The sequence below is a fragment of the Mirounga leonina genome, unplaced genomic scaffold (assembly GCF_011800145.1).
Source record: "Mirounga leonina isolate KUSES-001 unplaced genomic scaffold, KU_Mleo_1.0 Mir_199, whole genome shotgun sequence".
Taxonomy (NCBI): Eukaryota; Metazoa; Chordata; class Mammalia; order Carnivora; family Phocidae; genus Mirounga; species Mirounga leonina.
In genome coordinates this window covers 9,593,156-9,616,418 of record NW_023270498.1, presented here as the reverse complement: position 1 = coordinate 9,616,418, position 23,263 = coordinate 9,593,156, and the positions used below count along the sequence as shown (strand labels likewise).

Sequence of the window (23,263 nt, the reverse complement as noted above, 5' to 3'; positions counted from 1 at the left end):
AAAGAAAGAAAGAAAGAAAGAAAGAAAGAAAGAAAGAAAGAAAGAAATTGCCTTACAAAACCTTTTTAAAAGCTGTTATAGTCAGCTATAAGAAAACACAGATAAACAACTTAATAAAATCAGGAAAACAATACAAGAACAAAATGAGAACAATAGAGAGATGAAAAATATAAAAAAGAACCAAACAGAAATTTGGGAGCTTAAGAAGTGGCTGAAATGACAAATTCAATACCTTCAGTAACAGACTCAGATAGAAGAATCAGTATACTCAATGATAAATCATTTGAAATTATCCCATCAGTGGAATAAAAAGAAAAGAGTCAAAAAGAATGAAGAAAGCATGCAGAATGTATGGGACGCCATTAAGAGAAATAAATGATGCATATGGGGGCTCCTGGGTGGCTCACTCTGTTAATCATCTGCCTTTGGCTCAGGTCATTACCCCATGGTCCTGGGATCAAGCCCCATGTCAGGCTCCCTGCTCAGGAGGGAGTTTGCTGCTCCCTCTCCCTCTGCTCCCTGACCCCTGCTAATGCTCACTCACTGCCGCGCGCTCTCATATAAAGAAATAAATAAATGATGCATATGGAAGTCCAGAAAAAGAAGAGAGGAAGAAAGGGCAGAAAGTTTTTTTAAAGATATAATGGCTAAAAACTTTCCAAAATGGAGAGAGATTTGGACATCTAAGTTCACGAAGCTCACAGATCTCTAAACAATTCAATGCAAAGATATCTTCTCAAAGACACATTATAACACAGTGTTCAAAATTAGGACACGAAGAGAGAATCTTGAGAGCAGCTAGAGAAAAGATGCTTGTCACTTACAAGGGAACCCCACAGGATATTAGTGGCTTTCTAAGCCAAAATTTTATACTTTGAGAGAGAACAGGATGATATACCCAAAGTGCTGAAAGAAAAAAAAAAAAAATGACGACCAAGAATACTTTTTCCAGTAAAGCTTCCTTCAGAAGAAGGAGAGGTAAAGATGTTCTCAGACAAAAGAAAAGCTGAGGGAGTTACTCATCCTGAGATCTACATTACCAATAATGTTGAACAAGATTTTCAAGCTAAAAAGTCAGGATGCTGAGTAGTAACATGAAACACACAGTAAAGTTAAGTTTACAGTCAAACTCAGAAAACTCCAATAGTGTAATACAGTGGTTTGTAAATCACTTAACTCCAGTATAAAGGACAGAAGTATTACAAATAACTAGAGGTATAATAATTTGTTAATAGATACACAATATGAAAAGATGTAAATCATCAAAACAAAAAGACAAAATGTAGGGAGAGTAAAAGGGTAGAGCTTTTTGTATGCAATTAAAATTATGTTGCAATGTTTAAAATAGACTGATAAATATCTGTAAAATATATTATGGAAGCCCAGATATCCATCAACAGATGAATAAAGAAGAGGTGGTGTATATATACCATGGAATATTACTCAGCCATCAAAAAGAATGGAACCTTGCCATCTGCAATGACGTGAATGGAACTAGAGGGTATTACACTAAGCAAAATAAGTCAGTCAGAGAAAGACAAATACCATATGATTTCACTCATATGTGGAATTTAAGAAACAAAACAGATGAACATAGGGGAAGGCAAAGAAAAATAAAATAAGATAAAAACAGAGGGAGGCAAACCATAAAAGACTCTTAACTACAGGGAACAAACTGAGGGTTGCTGGAGGGGTGGTGGAAGGGGGGATGGGGTAATTGGGTGAGGGGCATTAAGGAGGGCACTTGCTGTAATGAGCACTGGGTGTTATATGCAACCGATGAATCACTAAATTCTACCCCTGAAACTGATAATACACTATACGTTAACTAAGTTGAATTAAAAAAAAAAAAAAAAGATATGTTATGGAAGGCTCATGGAAACCACAAGCAAAAACCTACATAGCTAAAAGATTTAATAAAGGGAGCCAAAGTATACCACTACAGAAAGTTATCAATTCAGAAGAAAGACAACAAGAGAGAAAGAAAGGAACAAAGGAACTACAAACAACCAGAAAAAAATTAGTAAGATGGCATTATTAATAACCACCTACAAATATTACTTTAAATATAAATGGGTTAAATTCTCCAATCAAAAGAATAGAGGGTCTATATGCATAAAAGTAAGACACAACTATATGCTGCCTACAATACACTCCTTAATACTTAAGGACACACATAGTCTCAATGTGAAAAGATGGAAAAAGATATTTGAACACAAATGGAAACCAAAAAAGAACAGATAGCTAACCTTATTATCACACAAAATTAACTTTAAGTCAAAACTGTAACAAGAAACAAAAATCATTACATAATGATAAAGGGGTCATTTAATCAAGAGGATACAACAACTGTAAATATATATATGCACTCAACATTGGAGTACCTAATACAGAAGACATATATAACAGATATGAAAGATGAAGCAGACAACAATGCAATAACAGTAGGGGACTTTATAATCCCACTTTACAATGGATAGATGATCCAGACAGTAAATTAATTGGGAAACTTGGGACTCAAACTATACTTTAGGCCAAATGGACCTACCAGACATTTACAGAACATACCATCCAACAGCAGCAGCATATACCTTCTTTTCATAGGCACATGGGACATCCTCAAAAATGGATCATATGTTAGGTCACAAAACAATTCTTACCATATTTTAAAAAGATTGAAATCGTACCAATCTGACCATAATGCTATGAAACTGAAAGTCAATAAAAGGAGGAAACCTGGAAAATTCACAAATGTGTGGAAATTAACACACTCCTGCAGAACAAATGGGTGGTAATAATAATAAAAAAAAATTAACTTGAAACAAATGAAAAAGTAAACATAACAATGAATCATGGAACACTACATCAAAAACTAATGATGTAATGTATGGTGATTAACATAACATAAAGAAAGAAAAAGTAAACATAGTTATATACTACATTTATGGAATGCAGCAAAAGCAGTTGTAATTGGGAGGTTTATAGCAATAAATGCTATATTAAGAAAAACCTCCCAAATAAACAACCTAACTGTATACCTCAAGGAATTACAAGAAGAACAAAGCCCATGTTAGCAGAAGGAAAGAAATAACAAAGATCAGAGCAGAAATAAATGAAATTGAAACAAATATAACAATAGAAAGGCACAACAGAACTACAAGCTGGTTTCTCTACGAGGTAAACAAAATTGACAAAACTTTAGCAGAATAACCAACAAAAAGAGAAGACTCAAATAAATAAAATTAGAAATGCAAGAGGAAATACTACAACTGATACTACAGAATTATATATGATCATAAAGACTTCCACAAACAATTATATACCAAAAAATTATACTATAAAAGAAATAAAATTTCCTAGAAGCACATAATCTACCAAGAATGAATCAGAAAAAAAAAAAAAATCTGAATAGATCCATTATGAGTAGAGATTGAATAAGCAATCAAAAACCTCCCAAAACAGAAAACCCCAGGACCAGATGGCTTAACTGGCAAATTCTACCAGAAAGAAAGAAAAATTAATGTCAACCCTTCTCAAACTCTTCCAAAAAACTGAAGAGGAGGGAACACTTCAAATCTCATTCTATAAAGCCAGTATTACCATGATTCCAAAGCCACATAAGGGTACTACAAGAAAACTGTAGACCAATACCCCAATGAATAAACATGCAGTAATTCTCAACAAAATATTAGCAAACTGAATTTAAGAACATGTTAAATGGATTATACACTATGACCAAGAAGGATTTATCCCTGGATGCAAGGATGGATTCAGCATATGAAAATCAGTAAGTATAATACATCACATTAATGGATGAAAGATAAAAGTCACATGATCATATCAATAGATGTAGAAGAAGCATTTCACAAAATACAACATCTTTTCATGATAAAAATGCTCAACAAATTGGTTATAGAAAGCACACACCTCAACATAATAAAGGCCATATACAACAAACCCACAGCTACCATCATACTCAAAAGTGAAAAACAGAAAGTTTTTCTTCTAAGATCAGGAACAAGACAAGGATGCCCACTATAACCAGTCATATTCCACATATTACTAGGAGACCAAAACAGAACAATTAGGCAGGAAAAGGAAATAAAAAGCATCCAAGTCAAAAAAGAAGAAGTAAAATTGTTGTTATTTGCGGATAACATGATTTTTTTATATAGAAAACTGCAAAGATTCATCCCCAAAACTGCTGGAACTAGTTAAAAATTCAGTGAGTTTCAGGGTATAAAATCAACACAGAAAACCAGTTACATTTCGCACTAATAATTAAACAACCAAAAACAAAAAAACAAAAACCTATCCCATTAACAATAGCTTAAAAAAAAACAAAATACCAAAAAATAAATTTAGCAAAGACAGGAAAGAGCTATAAAATGAAAACTGTAAGACTTTCTTAAAAGAAATCAAAGAAGAAACAAATGGAAAGACATCCCATATTCATGAACTGAAATAATATCATTAATTGTCCATACTACACAAAGCCATCTATACATTCAACTTAATCACTATCAAAATCCCAATGGCATTCTTCACAGAAACAGAAAACACAATCTTAAAATTTGTGTGGAAATGCATAAGACCTTGAATAGTCAAAGCAATCCTGAGAAAGAAGAACAAAAACAGAGGAATTATATTTCCTGATTTTGAACTGTATTACAGATCTATAGTAACTAAAACAATATGGTTTGGTATAAAAATAGACACAAAGACCAAGAAAATATAACAGAGAGCCCAGAATTAATACCCAACATGTAGAGTCAAATAATACACTATAAGGGAGCCAAGAACACTCAATGGAGAAAGTATAGTCTCTTCAACAAATATTGCTGAGAAAACTGGATAAACACAGCAGAACAATGAAACTGGACTCCTCATTTATAAAACTCAAAAAAATTAACTCAAAATATATCAAAGACTAAAACATAAGACTTGATACCACAAAACGCCCAGAAAAAAACATAGGGAAATAGCTCCTTGACATGGGTCTTGGAAATGGTTTTTTGCATGTGATACCAAAAGCAAAACAACAAAACCAAAAATCAACAAGCTGGACTATATCAAACTTAAAAGCTTCTGGACAGCAAAAGAAACAATCAATAAAATGAAAAGACAATCTACATAATGGCAGGAAATTTTTGCAAACAGCAGAATACACATTATTCTCAAATGCACATGGAACATTCTCAAGGATAATTTGTATGTGAGGCCACAAAATGGGTCTCAATAAATTTAAGAAGATGGATGAAATAATACATCTTTTCCAAAAACAATGGTATGAAGCTAGAAATCAATTACAAAGAAAAAACAAAAACATGTGGAGATTAAACAACACTATCAACAATCAATGGGTCAATGAAATCAAACAGGAAATAAAAAAATATCTTGAGACAAATGAAAATGAAAACCCATTTCAAAATCTATGGAACACAAAATAGCAGTTCTAACAGGGAAATTTATAATGATACAGCCCTTACCCACCTAAAGAAACAAGAAAATCTCTAATAAATAATCAACTTTATACCTAAAGAATGAAAAAAAAGGAGAAAAAACAAAGCACAAAGTTAGTAGAGGGAAGGAAATAATAAAGATTAGAGTGTAAATAAATGAAATAGAGACTAAAAAAAAAAATAGAGAAGACTGATGAAACTAAGAGCTGATTCTTTGAAAAGATAAAACTGATAACCCTTTAGCCAACTCATCAAGAAAACGAGTGGTTCCAAATAAATAACGTGAGAAAAGAAAGTTATAATTGATACCACAGAAATACAAAGGATCAAAAGAGACTACTATGAAGAGTTATATGCCAACACATTGGAAAACCTAGAAGAAATGGATAAATTCCTAGAAACATACGAACTTCCATGTCTGAATCATTAAGAATTAGAAAATCTGAATAGATTGGTAATTAAATTGAATCAATAATTAAAAAACAAAACAAAACAAAACAAAAAAACCAAAAACCTCCCAGCAAACAAGTCTAGGACCAGACAGCTTCACAGGTAAATTCTACCAAACATTTAAAGACAAGTTAATAACTATCCTTCTCAAACTATTCCAAAAAATTTAAGAAGGAATGCTTCTAAATACATTCTATGAGGCCAGCATTACCCTGATACTAACCCAGACATAAACACTACAAAAAAAGAAAATTACAGACCAATATCCCTGATGAATGAACATAGATGCAAAAATCCTCATCAAAATATAAGCAAAATGAATTTAAAAAATACATCAAAAGCATTATATACCATGATCAAGTGGGATTTATTCCAGGGATGCAAGGATAGTTCAATATCCACAAATCAATCAATGTAATTCACCCCACTAACAAAATGAAAGACAAAAACCATACGATCATCTCAACAGATGCAGACAAAACAGCATTTGACAAAATTCAACATAAATTTATGATAAAAACTCTCAACAAAGTGGGTATAGAGGAAACATGCCTCAACATAATGAAGGCAATATATGACAAACACACAGCTAATATCATACTGCTCAGTGAAAATCTGAACACTCTTCCTATAAGATGGGGAAGTCTCCTCCATAAATGGTGTTGGGAAAACTGGACTGTTAAATGCAAAAGAATGAAACTGGACTATTTTCTTATACCATATACATAAATAAACTCCAAATGGATTAAAGACCCGATATCATAAAACTCCTAGAAGAAAATACAGTAGTTAACTCTTTGACATTGATCTTAGCAACATTTTTTTTAGATATGTCTCCTCAGGCAAGAACATTAAAAGGGGCTACATTAAACTAAAAAGTTTATTGCACAGCAAAAGAAATCATCAAAATGAAAAAGCAACCTATTTGCAAATGATATATCTGATAAGGAATTAACATCCAAAATATATTTAAAAAACTCATACATCCCAATATTAAAAAAAAAAACAATCCAATTAAAAAATGGGCAGTGGACCTGAATAGACATTTTTCCAAAGAAGACATGGAGATGGCCTACAGACACATAAAACAATACCCAACATCTCTAATCATCAGGTAAATGCAAATCAAAACCTCAATGAGGTATCACCTCACACCTGTCAGGATGGCTATCATCAAATCAACAAATAAATAACAAGTGTTGGTGAAAATGTGGAGAAAAGAGACACACGTGGACTGTTGGTGAGAATGCAAACTGGTGCAGCCACTATGGAAAACAGTATGGAGGTTCCTCAAAAAATTAAAAGTAGAAAATACCATACAATCCAGCAATTCCTCTTCTGGATATTTATCCAAAGAAAATGAAAACACTGGGCGCCTGGGTGGCTCAGATGGTTAAGCGTCTGCCTTCGGCTCAGGTCATGATCTCAGGGTCCTGGGATCGAGTCCCGCATCGGGCTCCCTGCTCCTTGGGAGCCTGCTTCTCCCTCTGCCTTTCTCTCTCGCTCTCTCATGAATAAAAAAAAAAAAAAGAAAATCTTAAAAAAAAAAAAAGAAAATGAAAACACTAATACAACAAGACACAGGCACTCCTATGTTCACTGCAGCATTATTTACAATAGGCAAGGTATGGCAGCAACCTAGGTCCACTGATGGATAAATGGGTAAAGAAGATGTGGTAAATTTACACAATGGAACATTACTCAGCCATAAAAAGGAATGAAATCTTGCCATTCACAACAATATGAACTGACCTAGAAGGTGTTACGCTACATGAAATAAGTCAGACAGAGAAAGACAAATGCTGTATGATTTCATTTATATGTAGAATCCAAAGAACGAAACAAATGAACAAACAAAACAGAAACACAGTCATAGAGAAAAAATGGTGTTTGCTGGAGTGGGGGAGGGGGGTGGTGGTGGTGACAGACCAAATTGGTGAAGAAGATTAAGAGGTACAATATTCCAGTTATAAAATAAACACAGGAAGTAATGTACAGCATAGGGAATATAGTTAATAATATTGTAAGAACTCTGTATACTGACAGATGGTAACGAGATATTGTAGTGACCATTTTGTAATGTATATAAATAGTAAATCACTGTTATACACCTGAACTAGTACAACACTGTATGTCAATTATTCTTCAATAAAAAAATAAATCCTAAAAAATTAAATTAAATTGAAAAAATAAGGTAAAATAATAAAAATTTAAAAGGCAAAAAAAAAAAAAAGATAAAATTGAGGACAGTAGTATTTCTGATGGGGAGGTAAAATTTTATCTCTACCATCTTAGAGTCTCCAGCTGGGCCTGAGAATTAAACTGACTAGTTAAAAGACAGATTAACAGGAGAAAAGCATACAAATCCTATAAAATAACTAAGATATATGGCAAACATAAAGGAAAATAGGAATTATTTTAACAAGGTCTCTTTGTACAGAGTACTCAGTCTCAACTCCTGACTTTGGTGATAAGAATGTTTGCTCCCTGCATAGGGAGGGCATCTTTCATTTGGAAGGTCAGAGCACCCTTCTTTGTACCTGCTGTTTTTCCAGTGCCTTTAGCTAAAAATAATCCTTATGCCACAGTGGCATATTCTTAGGTGGCATATTCTGCCACTCTTCATTAGTATTCTAGGTTCTCACATTGTTCTTACATTAGGTGATCCATTCACAGAAATCCGTAACATATATGTGATACATAGGTTCTTTTGCATGTATTTTAATGTATATGAAAAACACATCTTTAAAATATAAAACAGGGGAGCCTGGGTGGCTCAATCGGTTAAGCGGCTGCCTTCGGCTCAGGTCATGATCCTGGGGTCCTGGGATCGAGCCCCGCATTGGGCTCCCTCCTCCGCAGGGAGCCTGCTTCTCCCTCTGCCTCTCTCTCACTCATGAATAAAAAATAAAAATCTTTAAAAATAAAAATATAAAATAATACTATATTACCTCTGAGCCAAACATATAACAAATGTTCAAGAAATATTAACTATATTCAATGTGAGGGGAAAGTTCCTACATAATAGTAGAATTGAATCATGGTCTCTATAAAATAGGACCTATTTTTTAAGGATAAAAAGGAACCTGAGGAAATGGATAAAAATGTTCAGAACTTCTAGGTGATGAGAGGCAGAGGTAACTTTTTCTGGATCTTCATATTTATCTGTACTTTCAAATCTTCTGCATTAAGCATGCTTAAATTACTAAGAGTGACAACAGAACCAAACAGAATAGTCAATAAATACAATGTCTCATGCACATTATGCACTTAAATATCTGTCATAATATAAAGAAAAATATGGCGCCTGGGTGGCTCAGTTGGTTGAGCGACTGCCTTCGGCTCAGGTCATGATCCTGGAGTCCCTGGATCGAGTCCCGCATCGGGCTCCCTGCTCAGCAGGGAGTCTGCTTCTCCCTCTGACCCTCCCCCCTCTCGTGTGCTTTCTCTTTCTCATTCTCTCTCTCAAATAAATAAATAAAATCTTTAAAAATATATATATAAAGAAAAATAAATATCTCATTTTTTAAATATTATCAAACTACTAAATGGCTTTGCTGCACCATTTTATCCCAGCAAAGTCACTCGAAGACCAAGACAGGATATATTCTAAAGGTCCCTTGTGCACCTGTGCATGGCTTATTAATAGTTTAGCTAATTCCTCATTTGGTTAGTTAGCATATCCCAAAGATACTGCAGAAACACAGCAGTCGGACTAAATACCTACTCAATTCTTCATTTAATCTCTCTGGGCCTATGAACTGTAAAAGCCCCAACAGTTCTGCTATAAAGAATAATGGAGATTCATAAAAACAATCTGGAATCTGTAAAGGGCAAGGCAGTTGAGAGCTGCTCATGTCATCCTATACATCTGAGTATCTTGGGGGTATAATCAAGTTTGTAACCCCAGTGACTATCAAAGAGTTTCTGAAACAAAAAAGAGGTTCAATAATGGCTTCTTAAATAGAATTTTTAAATGTGCCTTCCTCCTCCCCCACCCAATGGTAGCTCTATCACTTCTGTTTTATAGATTATAAACCTCCAACAACTAAGATGGTTTTTGATAAAAATCAAAACTGTTCTTAAAATTCAGCTCTGGGTAAGCTTTTCTTCTGTCTCATGTGTGTTATATCTTCCTAACAGTACTCTGTGTTTACCCACAAGTAGAAACTGTATTAACTTGTTTTGGGTTCAGCATAATACAATGTTTGGCAAATTAAGCATTTTAATACACAACAGGGATTCTTTATTTCTTGTTCCAAAAGTGAAAGCTCAATAGCTTTCAGGAAGAGTTGGCAGAAATTACCCTAAATACATAAAACTGCTGGTGATACTACCGTAGGCAATTTGATGATAAGCCACTCTTTGTGTTATAAAAGAATGAACATAGCAACATGCTTTGTTCATAATTTCAGCCTGACGTAATCCTAAAGTTGAAGTGTATGATTTGTGACAAATGGACCTGAGTCAAGGACAAGATTTCCTTGATGAATAGGCTTTACTGAGTTAGTCACAGAGGGAGTAAATATACACAATTCAGCAATAGGGCTTATCTTCAGGATTTTTAAGGGCAGGCTTCCCATGACCACTCACATTCCAACCCAATCCATGCTTTCCATAGCTGAACCATGGCATAAGTATCAGGCATTTTCTAAACTGCTGATAAACTGATGGCGTTGCTTGGTTGAAGGTAATTTTAAAGGTTAAAGGTTATAGGCCAAGTTTATTTTTCAACAGATATTACACTTCGTTTTTCTTCAACACCGTTTACACAAGAGTAGCCCTTCATATTTTTTTCTTCTCGAACACACATGCCACATGACACTTAAATGCACAAATACATGCCAGGCTATAGAATAAGTAAGTGCATTCACAGTAACACCATCTCCTCCTCCCCATGCTCAAGGAAACAAGTCGAAAAACTATTATAAAATTAAGTGTAAGTCTACCCTCATTTGTATTGTAAAAGTAAACTAATGACAAACTTAATCCAATTCCTAGATGTAACAAATTACCTGCTAAATATCTCATGACCATTCACTACTCTGAATTATAGGGGGATGATGTCACACGGGGAAAGTTAATTACACATGGGGGGGGAGGGAATGCTAGTGGTACACAGTTCAAGAGAATTTACCTGAAAAATCTTATCAAGGACTCTTACAATGAATTTGAATAAAGCCAGATGCTAATCAGTGGCTCACTTTTACCACTAGAATAAAATAATTAATGTACTGCTCTGCTGATTCCTTAATATTAAAAGCCCTTTAACAGAAAACTTGCTGTATTCCATGTTCATATGGGAACCTACAATTCTAAGAACATGTTTCCAGAACCTTTTTTGGTGGGAGTTGGGAGGAACCACTCAAAACAGACAGTAATTCTTTCTACCACATGTACTTTATCAAAACTTACTGCTAATTCCTCTGCCAATTTCAAAGGGTTTGGGAAGACTCGAGTGGATCTGAGGGAACTGCAGAATCAGGCTAATCTAGAGACCCTCCAATGTTAAATCTTTCAGAATCAGATCCTTAGCACAAAGCCAGACAAACGCAAGGTGCAAACAGACTCAGTGGACTAAACACCTCACCCTTCGTTAGACACCAAGAAGACTGATGTTTCCAAGTGGTAGAGTTATTACTTGGGTTGTGAACAAATACCTCCCCATTAACAGTTCCTTAGAACACTATTCTAGAAACTTCCAGTTTTACCAAAGAATTTCCATTAAAACTGGTTATTTTTTGTTAAAAATAATAAAATCAGTATTGTCAAAGAAGTGTTGGTTGATACAAAGGGAAATTAAGAATGCCTTCTCCAGTTTGTTTTATATCCTAGTTGAAGGCATGAAAACACAGCTATAATATATTTGTGGTTTATTTAGAGAAACATGCTGGCAAATTAGCAGTAAGTGTTACTTATTTGGAAATACTGATGTAATAGTAATTTTAAAAAACAAAAACTACTTCAAGAATTCAAGTCAAATTTTCATTCTGTATAAAATTTCAATTAACACAAACAATTTGGGCTAGACTATTAAAACAGCCAAGCAGTAGGGAGACATTTAATGAATAAACTTCCCTGTTAACACTTTGCCTAAGTAGACTTTTTCAGAGATACTGTGTTCTGGCTACATGAGGCTGGCTTTGTTTCCGTCAATAAATGAGAGAAGGGAAAAAGGGGCAGGGAATGTGACAATCACACTTAATACACACCAGGCTGCCATCTGCCACTTTTCGTCCTTTGCTGGCTCATTGATTATTCATGAATTCACTACCTGAAAAGTGCTATATTTATCTTTACAGCCACAAAGCTGTCAATTCAGTTTCAAGCAAGCCTGTCTTTGTTTTCAGTGAAATGCAGTTTGCACAGAAAAAGGCCTCGTGTATATGACACCGCCCTGTGCTATAATACAAATATTAAAAAAAAAACAAACACCGATATAAGTGAGTTTCCATGTTGGTCCCAGCCTGAGCCTTATTATTGTTTTTTTTTAAGACTGTCACATCAAAAGAAAAATGAAGCAGTCTCAACTTTTAGAGCCTCTGGCCTCTACAGATTTCCACAAAGGCCCTGAATCCTGCTCCCTGTATTTTGTTATCAATGGCCTTACTGTTTCCTTTTCTTTTAATCTTTTATACATGCTTGTTTCTGGCAAATTTACTCTGCTATTAACTTACCTGCTTAAAGCTACCTGAGTTCCAAGCACTGCTTCGCTGGGATGCATTACATTAGCTCTAGCTCAAAATCTGTCCTAGAGTTTCCTTTTCCCAGACAGTCATCTCCATGAAAGATTTCACAGGTCATTCAAATTTCAACTTGTTTGCCAGCATCTAAAGAAGACATATTTTTAAAAAGTTATAAAAAGAGACACTCAGCTTTTATCACACCCAGACAAGAAGATAGGGAAAACAAGCTTGCCTAAAGACATTTTAAATGCTTCCTTGATGGCTGTAAGCTTAAAACTATCACCACAAATCCATCATATTTTTCTGGAGGGAGAAAGATCAGAGGAAGAAGATAAATTAAAAATATACTTGCATCCTAAAAATTCCTTGACTAGCCTGAAGAATTAAAAAGCAAAGTGAAATCTACACTCCAAAATTACTGTCATTTAAAAGTTTGATAATAAATAATGCCAAAAATGTAAATTCAATTTAACTTTCCCTAGGTGTGCTCAACAATAATTTTGACATGAAAGTTCAAAACAGGGGTGCCTGGGTGGCTCAGTCAGTTAAGTGTCTGTCTTTGACTCAGGTCATGATCCCAGTGTCCTGGGATCGATCCCCATGTCACACTTTCTGCTCAGCAGAAAGCCTGCTTCTCCCTCTCTCTCTGCCTGCCGCTCCCCCTTCTTGTGCTCTCTCTCTCTCTTTCTCTGTCAAATAAATAAATAAAAATATTTTTTAAAAAAAGAAAGTTCAAAACATGTGATAAAGGTTAAGAGTTAGTGACTGAGGGAAAAGACATAATCTGAAGTAAAAATAGCACTTCATAAATAGTTCCAACACGTGATGCATTCTTCCATGTTTTATTTCAATTTATCTTGTGAGGATCCCCAAACTTAAAAATTTCTTTGTAATTCAAGAATGTTGTGATTAAGACCTATACCTCCATTAACAGAAAAATGAAGCAGAAAGAGCACTTATACTTCAGAACTCCACCATGATGTACGACTAGTCATCAAATTCCTAAAGTTATTAAAGCATGAGATCAATGTTTACACCTAAGAAAACAAAAGAAAAAAAAAAAGATTCAAATACAGGTTGAATGTTTTCATGATTTAAAAAAAAAATTTAATTGCAGAGACTTATCCATGTCAGTGTATAATTGTTTAATAGGATTATCTGTTCCCAGAAGTTCCTAGCTTATTTGTTCTTGACCCAATGCATCACCCTTTGTTCAGTCATCCAGAATAAAAACCTGGGCCTCTTCTAGCACCCTGTTTTCATTAGTCAGGACTAGGTACAGCTGCATATAGCCATCTACAACAAGAACAAAAACAGATATAGGGGCGCCTGGGTGGCTCAGTCATTAAGCATCTGCCTTCAACTCAGGTCATGATCCCGGGGTCCTGGGATCAAGCCCCGCATCAGGCTCCCTGCTCCGCGGGAAGCCTGCTTCTCCCTCCCCCACTTCCCCTACTTGTGTTCCCTCTCTCGCTGTGTCTCTCTCTGTCAAATAAATAAAATCTTAAAAAAAAAAAAGCAATATGCCTAATAAAGAGTTCAAAGGAATGGTCATATGGACACTCACTGGACTTCAGAGAAGAGTGGGTGAACTCTGAGAATTCAACAAAGAGAATACCTAAAAAAGAGCCAGTCAGAACTAAAGAATACAATAACGAAAATGAAAAATACACTAGAGGGAATCAACAGCAGCTTAAAGGATGAAGAAGAATGGATAAGTGATCTGGAAGGCAGGGTTCACCTCTGTGACAACATCAAGAATAGTAACATTCATTATTTATTGGGGTCCCAGAAGGAGAAGTGAGAGAGAAGAGGCAGAAAATTTATTTGAAGAAATAGTATCTGACAACTTTCCTAATCTAGGGAAGGAAAGAGACATCCAGGTCCAGGAAGTAGAGAGAGACTCAAATAAGAAGAGCCCAAGGAGGTCAACACCAAAACACATAATAGTTAAAATGACAAAAATTAAAGATAAAGAGAGAATCTAAACACCAGCCAGAGAAAAGAAAATACATACAAGGGAAACCTCGTAAGACTATCAGGCAAATTTTCAGAAGAAACACTGCAGTCCAGAAGAAAGTAGCACAATATATTCAAAACATTGAAAGGAAAAAAAAAACTTCAGCCAAAAAATGCTACCTGCCACAGATATCATTCACAACTGAAGAAGAAATAAAAGACTTTCCCAAATAAACAAAAGTTAAAAGTGAATTCATCATCACTACACAGCCCTAACAAGAGATGTTAAAGGGAATTCTTTAAGTGGAAAGAAAAGTCCATAACTATAAATAAGAAAATTATGAAAGGAAGAAATTCCAGTGGTAAAAGAAAATACATAGTAAAAGTACCAACCATTTGCAAAATTAGTATTAAGGTTAAATCAAAAAAGTAAAATCAATTATATCTACAAATATTAGTAAAGGGATACACAAAATTAAAAAGTATAAAATATTACATCATATACATAAAACATGGAGAGGAGAGTAAAAATATAGGGCTTCTAGAATGTATTCAAACGTAAGCAACCATCAACTTAATATAGACTGCTCTATGCACGAGATGTTATATATGACCTTCATGGTAACCTCAAACCAAAAACCTATACTACAGACAAAAAATAAAGAGAAACAAATCCAAGCATTAACACTAAAGAAATCCATCAAACACAGGGAAGAGAGCAAGAGACGAAGAAAGGAACAGAGAAGAACTACAAGACCAACCAGAAAACAATTAAAATGGAAATAAGTAAAAACCTATCAATAATTACTTTAAATCTAAATGGACCATACACTCTAATCAAAATACATGGGGTAACTGAATGGGTAAAAAAAACAAGATCCATTTATAAGCTTCCTGCCTACAAGAGACTCACTTCAGACCTAAAGGCATATACAAATTAAAAGTGAAGGGATGGATATTCCATGCAAATAGAACAACAAAATGCTAGGATAGCAATACTCACATCAAACAAAATAAACTTTAAAACAAAGACTGCAACAAGAGACAAAAAAAGTTCATAACATAACGATAAAGGAATCAATTCAATAAGAGGTATTACAACTGTAACTATCTCTGCACCCAACATAGGAGCACCTAAATATATAATCCATGTGTTAACAGATAAAAAGGAAGAAACTGGCAGTAATCCGGTAACAGGAAGGGATGTTAACACCCCACTTACATCAGGGATAGATCATTCAGATAGTAACACATTAAGGAAACAGTGGCTTTGAATGATTTATTAAACCAGTTGGGGTTAACAGATAATAAAGAATATCCCATCCAGAAATAGCAGAATACACAGTCTTTAAGGTAAACATGGAACATGTTAGGCCATAAACCAAATCTCAATTAATTCAAGATGACTGAAATCATATCAAGCATCTTTTCCAACCACAATAGTATTTAGCTAAAAATCAATTACTAGGAAAAAGCTGGAAGAAACACAAACACATGTGGGCTAAATAAAATGTTACTAAACAGCCAATGGGTTCACAAAGAAATAGAGGAAATCAAAAAATACCTGGAGTCAAATGAAAATGGAAACATTATAGTTCAAAATCTTTGAGATGCAGCAAAAGCAGTTCTAAGAGGGAAGTTTACAGCAATATAGGCCTACCTCAAGAAACAATAAGAATCTCAAATAAACAATCTAACCTCACACCTAAAGAACTAAAAAAGAAAAAACAAAGCCCAAAGCTAGTAGAGGGAAGAAAATAATAAAGATCGGAGTAGAAACTAATGAAACAGAGACTTAAAAAACAACAGAAAAGATCAATGAGACTAAAAGCTAGTTCTCTGGAAAAGATAAACAAAATTGATAACCATTTAGCCAGACTCAGCAAGTAAAAAGAGAGGACTCAATAAATAAAATCAGAAATAAAAGAGGAGAAATTACAACTGACACCAGAGAAATACAAAGGATTATAAGAGATTACTATGAAAAATTATATGCCAATAAATTGGACAACCTGGAAGAAATGAATCAATTCCTAGAAACATAAAATCTTCCAAGACAGAATCAGGAAGAAACAGAAAATCTGAACAGACCAGTTACTAGTGATGATATTGAATCAATACTCCCAGGATGTCTGGAGGGCTCAGTCAGTTGAGCGTCAGGCTCTTGGTTTCAGCTCAGGTTGTGAGATCGGGCCCCATGCTGGGATCCATGCTGAATGTGGAGCCTCCTTGTGATACTCTCTCTCTCTCTCTCTGCTCCTCCCCACCCTCCCCCATCTCTTACACACGCACTCTCTCTCAAAAAAAAAAAGAAAGAAAATCAAAAACAAAAACAAAAAAACTCCCAAGAAACTAAAGGCCAGGAAATTCATTCACAGGTAAATTCTACCAAACATTTAAAGAAGAGTTAATGCCTATGCTTCAAAAATTATTCCAAAAAATTAAAGAGGAAGGAATGCTTCCCAATTCATTCTATGATACCAGCATTATGGGACACCAAACACAAAGACACTACAAAAAAAAAAAAAAAAAAGAAATAAAGAAAATTACAGGCCAATATCCCTGATGAATACAGATGCAAAAATCCTCAACAAAATATTAGCAAATCGAATTTTTTTTTTTTAAAGATTTTATTTATCTATTTGAGAGAGAGAATGAGATAGAGAGAGCATGAGAGGGGGGAAGGGTCAGGGGGAGAAGCGGACTCCCTGCTGAGCAGGGAGCCCAATGTGGGGCTTGATCCCGGGACTCCAGGATCATGACCTGAGCCTAAGGCAGTCGCTCAACCAACTGAGCCACCCAGGTGCCCAGCAAATCGAATTTAAAAACACATTAAAAGGATCATTTACTTCAAATAAGCAGGATTTCTTCCAGGGACACAAAGATGGTTCAATATGCACAAATCAATCAATGTGATACACCAAATTAACAAAACGAAGGACAAAAATCATATGATCACCTCAACAGATGCAGAAGCATCTGACAAAATTCAACATCCATTCACAATAAAAACCTGCAACAAAGTGGCTACAGAAGGAACATACCTTAACATGGTAAAGGCCATATATCAAAACCATAGCTAACATCATGTGCAATAGTGAAAATCTGAAAGCTTTTCCTCTAAGATCAGGAATAAGACAAGGATGTCCACCCTTACTACTTCTATTCAACATAGTACTGGAAGTCCTAGCTACACCTATCAGATGAAAAAAAATGAATAAATAAAGGCATCCAAATTGGTAAGGAAGAAGTAAATTTGAAGACAGTACCATGCACAGATGACATGTTACTATAATCAGAAAACCTTAAAGACTACATACACACACACACACACACACACAAAATTGAACAAATTAATTCAGTGAAGTTGCAGGCTATGAAACCAATATACAGAAATACTGCATTTCTATACACTAATAAGCAGAAAGAAAAACTGAAAAACAATCCAATTTACAATTGCATCAAAAAGAATAAAATACCTAGGAATAAATTTAACCAAAGAGGTAAAAGACCTATACTCTAAAAACTTTAAGACACTCATGAAAGAAATCAAAGATGACACAAACAAATGGAAAGACATTCATTCCAAGGGGCACCTGAGTGGCTCAGTCGGTTAAGTGTCTGCCTTCAGCTCAGGTCATGATCCCAGGGTCCTGGGATCGAGCCCCACATCAGGCTCCCTACTCAGTGGGGAGTCTGCTTCTCAACCTCTCCCTCTGTCCCTCTACCCCCTCCCCGCTTATGCTCTCTCTCTTTCTCTCTCTCACTCTACCTCAAATAAAGAAAATCTTAAAAAAAAAGACATTCCATGCTCATGGATTAGAAGAATTAACATTGTTTAAATGCCATACTACTCTAAGCATTCTACAAATTCAATGCAATCCCTATCAAAATACCAATGGCATTTTTCACAGACACTGAAAAAACAATCCTAAAATTCACATGGAACCACAAAAGAATAGCCAAAGCAATCTTGAGAAAGAAGAAAAAAGTTGGAAACCTCATAATTCTAGATTTCAAACTCAACTACAAAGCTATAGTTATCAAAACAGTATGGTACTGGCATAAAATAGACACACAGATCAATGGAACAGAATTGAGAGCCCAGAAATAAACCCACACATACGGGTCAATTTATCAATGACACTGAAGGCAAGAAAATTAAGTCGGGAAGGGACGCCTGGGTGGCTCAATCGGTTAAACATCTGCCTTTAGCTCAGGTCATGATCCCAAAGTCTTGGGATTGAATCCTGTGCATCGGGCTCCTTGCTTGGCAAGGAGTCTGCTTCTCCCTCTCCCACTCCCCCTGCTTGTGCTCTCTGTCAAATAAATAAATAAAATCTTAAAAAAAATATTAGGTGGGGAAACAACATTCTCTTCAATAAATTGTGCTGGAAAAACTGGACAGCTACGTGAAAAAGAACAACATTAGACCACTTTCTTACATCATACATAAAAATAAACTCAAAATGGGTTTTGGACCTAAAGCTAAGACGTGAAACCATAAAACTCCTAATACAGGCAGTAAATTCTTAGTCGTAGCAATTCTTTTTTGGATCTGCCTCCTCAGGCAAGGGAAACAATTGGAACTACATCAAACTAAAAGGTTTTTGCACAGTGAAAGAAACCATCAACAAAAGACAACCTACTGAATGGAAGAAGGTATCTGCAAATGATGTATCTTATAAGGGATTAATACCCAAAATATATATAAAGAACTCCTATAACAACACCAAAAAAGTCCAAATAATCAGATTTCAAAATGGGCAGAGGACCTGAATAGATATTTTTCCAAAGAAGACATTACAGATGGTCAAGAGACAAATGAAAAGATGCTCAACATCACTAATCACTGGAGTAATTCAAATCAAAGCTGTAATGAGATGACACCTCATACCAGTTAGAATCACTAGTATCGAAGAAATAACAAGTGTTGAGAAAAGGGAACCTTCATGCATTGTTGGTGGGATTGTAAACTGGTGCAGCCTCTCTGGAAAACAGTATGGAGGTTCCTCAAAAAACTAAAAATAGAAGTATCATACACTCCAGTCCTTCAACTTCTGAGTATTTCCCTGAAGAAAATAAAAACACTAATTTGAAATGATACATGTACCCCTGTTTATGGCAGCATTATTTACAAAAGCCAAGATACAGAAACAAGCCTGAGTGTCCACTAATAGATGAATGGATAAAGAAGATGTGGAGTGTGTGTGTGTGTGTGTGCAATGGAATATTACTCAGCCATAAAAAGGGATCAAATCTTGCTATTTGTGATAACATGGATGGACCTAACAGGTATTATGCTAAGTGAAATGAGTCAGAGAAAGAAAAATACCGTATGATTTCACACTTATATATAGAATCTAAAAAAAACAGAACAAATAAATAAATAACAAGAACAAAGAAAAAAAGACTCATGGAGAAGAAACTAGTGGTTGCCAGAGGGGAAGGGGACAGGGGTATAGGTGGTCAGTTAGTCACAGGGATGAAAAGTACAGCATAGGGAATATAGCCAATAATATCGTAATAACTCTGTAATGGTGACAGATGATACGTACATTATTGTGGTGAGTATTTCATAACATACATAATTGTCAAAGCACTACGGTGTATGCCTCAAACTAGTATGTCATCTCCAGTTCAATTTTTAAAAAAAAATCTCACATTTGACTTATTGAAGAGAATAAGAGGAACAGTTTCACTTTACCTACATTACTATTTCTCCAACCTGACACAGCTCAGCGCCAGAAGACACTCTCAGCAGCCATTTTTCCCACAAGGGAGAGAGAGAGCATGTAAGTGTGTGCCCAGCTTCCCCAGCTGTGCTGTTATCTGCCAAAAGGCCCACTTCTTTCTTGACCCATCCAAAATACTGAGATGAACTGCACAACTGAGGGGTAGGGAGGGGCTGACAGAATAGCAGACAGAGCTAAAAATGTATCAAAGACATGGATCCCACTAACCATTTCATAGACTGAATCAGGAAACCCACACCTGAGGTGCTGGGGATGCCTTGCCTGCAATTCCTCCAACTGGCCCATGGGCACCCCCAACACCCTGCATGCCTCACTCATACATACCCCCAACCTCTGGCAGCCTCCCAGTGTGGTCGCCCAACCCACACCTAGAGTGAAGGGATGTGCTCAACATTCTTTATGCAAGTACAACTGTGTTTAAAGAGATGTATATGCAAGTATATATAATGGAATATTACTGAGCCATTAAAAAGTAAAGGAAATCCTCTATTTGCAACAAGATGAACAAACCTGAAGGACATTATGTTAAGTGAAATAAGCCAGAGAAATGTGAATTCTGTATGAGCTCCCTTATATTTGGAATCTTAAAAATAAAAAAAAAAAAGACTAAGTCTAACTCACAGAAACAGCGTAGAAAGGTGGATACCAGGGCTTGGGGGTGGGGAAATGGGAAGCGACTGGCCAGAGGGTACAAGTTTTCAGTTATAAGTTTTGAGGATCCACATACAACATAGTGACTATAGCACATACAGGAAAATGTATAGTCTGGTGACTATATTGTATACTGCATAACTGAAATTTGCTCAGGAGTGTATTTTAAGGGTTGTCTCACACACGTTAAAAGGTACCTATCTGTGGTGGTGAATGTTAATTAATTCAATCGTGGGAATCCTTTCACAGTGTACACATATATTACATCATCATGATGTACACTCTAAATATATTAATTTTTAAGGGCACTGCGGTGGCTCAATTGGTTAAGTGTCTGCCTTCGGATCAGGTCATGGTCCCACGGTCCGGGGATCGAGCCCAATGTCGGGCTCCTGGCTCAGTGGGGAGTGTGCTTCTTCCCCTCCCCCTCTGTTCTCTCTTTCTCAAATAAGTAAATAAAATCTTTAAAAACCTATTAATTTTATTTGTCAACTATAATTCAATAAAGCTGGAAAAAAGCTAATTTGCTACTTAATTTTATTTCTTTAATTTTAAAATTTTAATTCCAGTATAGTTAACAGACAATGTTATTTTAGTTTCAGGTGTACAATATACTGATTCAACAATTCCGCACATCACCCAATGTTCGTCATAACAACTGCACTCCTTAATCCCCATCACCTATTTTACCCATTTCCCTCACCCACCTCCCCTCTGGTAATCAGTGTATTCTCTATATTTGAGTCTGTTTCTTAGTTTGTCTCTCTTTTTCCCCCTTCGCTTGTTTGTTTCTCAAATTCCACATATGAGTGAATCAAATGGTAGGTCTTTCTTTGACGTATTTTGCTTAGCATTATACTCTAGCTCCATCCATGTCACTGCAAATGTGCAAGTGAGCGCAAGATCTCATTCTTTTGATGGCTGAATAACATTCCACTATCTATATATGCCACGTCTTTATCCCTTTATTGATGGGACACGGGCTGCTTCCATGATCTGCAATTATAAATAATGCTACTATAAACACAGGGGTGCATGTATCCCCTAAAATTAGTGTTTTTGTATTTGGGGGGTAAATACTTAGAAGCGTGATTACTGGATCACAGAGCAGTTATATTTTTAAATTTTATTTTTATTTATTTATTTATTTTCATTTAAATGCAATTTATGTAACATATACTATATTATTGGTTTCTGGGATAGAATTTAGAGGTTTATTAGTTGCATGTAACACCCACTGTTCATTACATCAGGTGCTGTCTTTAATGCCCATCACCCAATTACCACATCCCCCCAAGCACCTACATTCCAGCAACCCTCAGTTTGACTCTTCAAGTTAAGAGTCTTTTAGGTTTGCCTCCCCCTGTTTTTATCTTATTTTTCTTTCCCTCCCCTATGTTCATCTGTTTTGCTTCTTAAATTCCACATATGAGTGAAGTCATAAGGTATTTGTCTTTTTCTCTGACTGATTTATTTCGCTCAGCATGATACCCTCTAGTTCCATTTAGGTCATTGCAAATGGCAAGATTTCATTCTTTTTGATGGGTGAGTAGTAGTCCATTGTATATATACACACAACATCTCCATTATCCATTCCTCTGTTGAAGGACATCTGGGCTCCTTCATATTTTCACTATTGTACACATTGCTCCTATAAACTTTGGGATGCATGTGCCCCTTAAAAATCACTATGTTTGTATCCTTCAGATAAATACCTACTAGTACAATTGCTGGGTCATAAGGTAGCTCTATTTCTAACATTTTGAGGAATCTCCATACTGTTTTCCAGAGGGGCTGCAGAAGTTTGCATTCCCACCAACAGCGTAAGAGGTTCCCTCTTTCCCGCATCATCACCAGTATTTGCTGTAGGTGACCACACCACCCATGCATCAACCAAACATCTATTGTTTCCAGACTTGTTAATTTTAGCCATTCTGATTTGTGTGAGATGGTATCTCATTGTGGCTTTGATTTGTACTTCCCTGACGCTGAGTGATGCTGAGCATTTTTTCATGTCTCTGTTAGCCATATGTATGTCTTCTTTGGAGAAATGTCTGTTCATTTCTTCTGCCCATTTCCTTACTGGATTTTTTTATTTTTGGGGTGTTGAGTTTGAGGAGTTCTTTATAGATTTTGGATACTAGCCATTTATCTGATAAGTCATTTGCAAATATCATCTTCCACTCTGATTTTCTCTTTCAACATTCCTTTGGCTATTTGGGGTTTTTTCTGGTTCCATAAAAATTTTAGGATTGTTTCTTCCAGTTCTGTAAAAAATGTCGATCGTATTTTGATAGGG

The 23,263-nt window shown here is 35.5% G+C and overlaps 1 protein-coding gene across 5 annotated transcripts in view; it reads right to left on the bottom strand.

Moving 5' to 3' along the window:
- LOC118024540 (cytochrome c oxidase assembly factor 1 homolog) overlaps positions 1-23,263 on the bottom strand; it is a 99,366-nt gene that overhangs the window by 24,955 nt on the left and 51,148 nt on the right. For 2 of the 5 annotated variants that reach the window (XM_035026500.1, XM_035026501.1), the window contains exon 2: positions 12,590-12,742. The exons of 1 other annotated variant lie outside the window; for it this stretch is intronic. The gene's annotated coding sequence lies outside the window, so the exon portion shown is untranslated. Of the gene's footprint in view, positions 1-7,227; positions 7,273-12,589; positions 12,743-13,520; positions 13,854-23,263 lie in introns of those variants that run through there. 2 more of the 5 variants (XM_035026502.1, XM_035026503.1) reach the window with 2 other exon arrangements.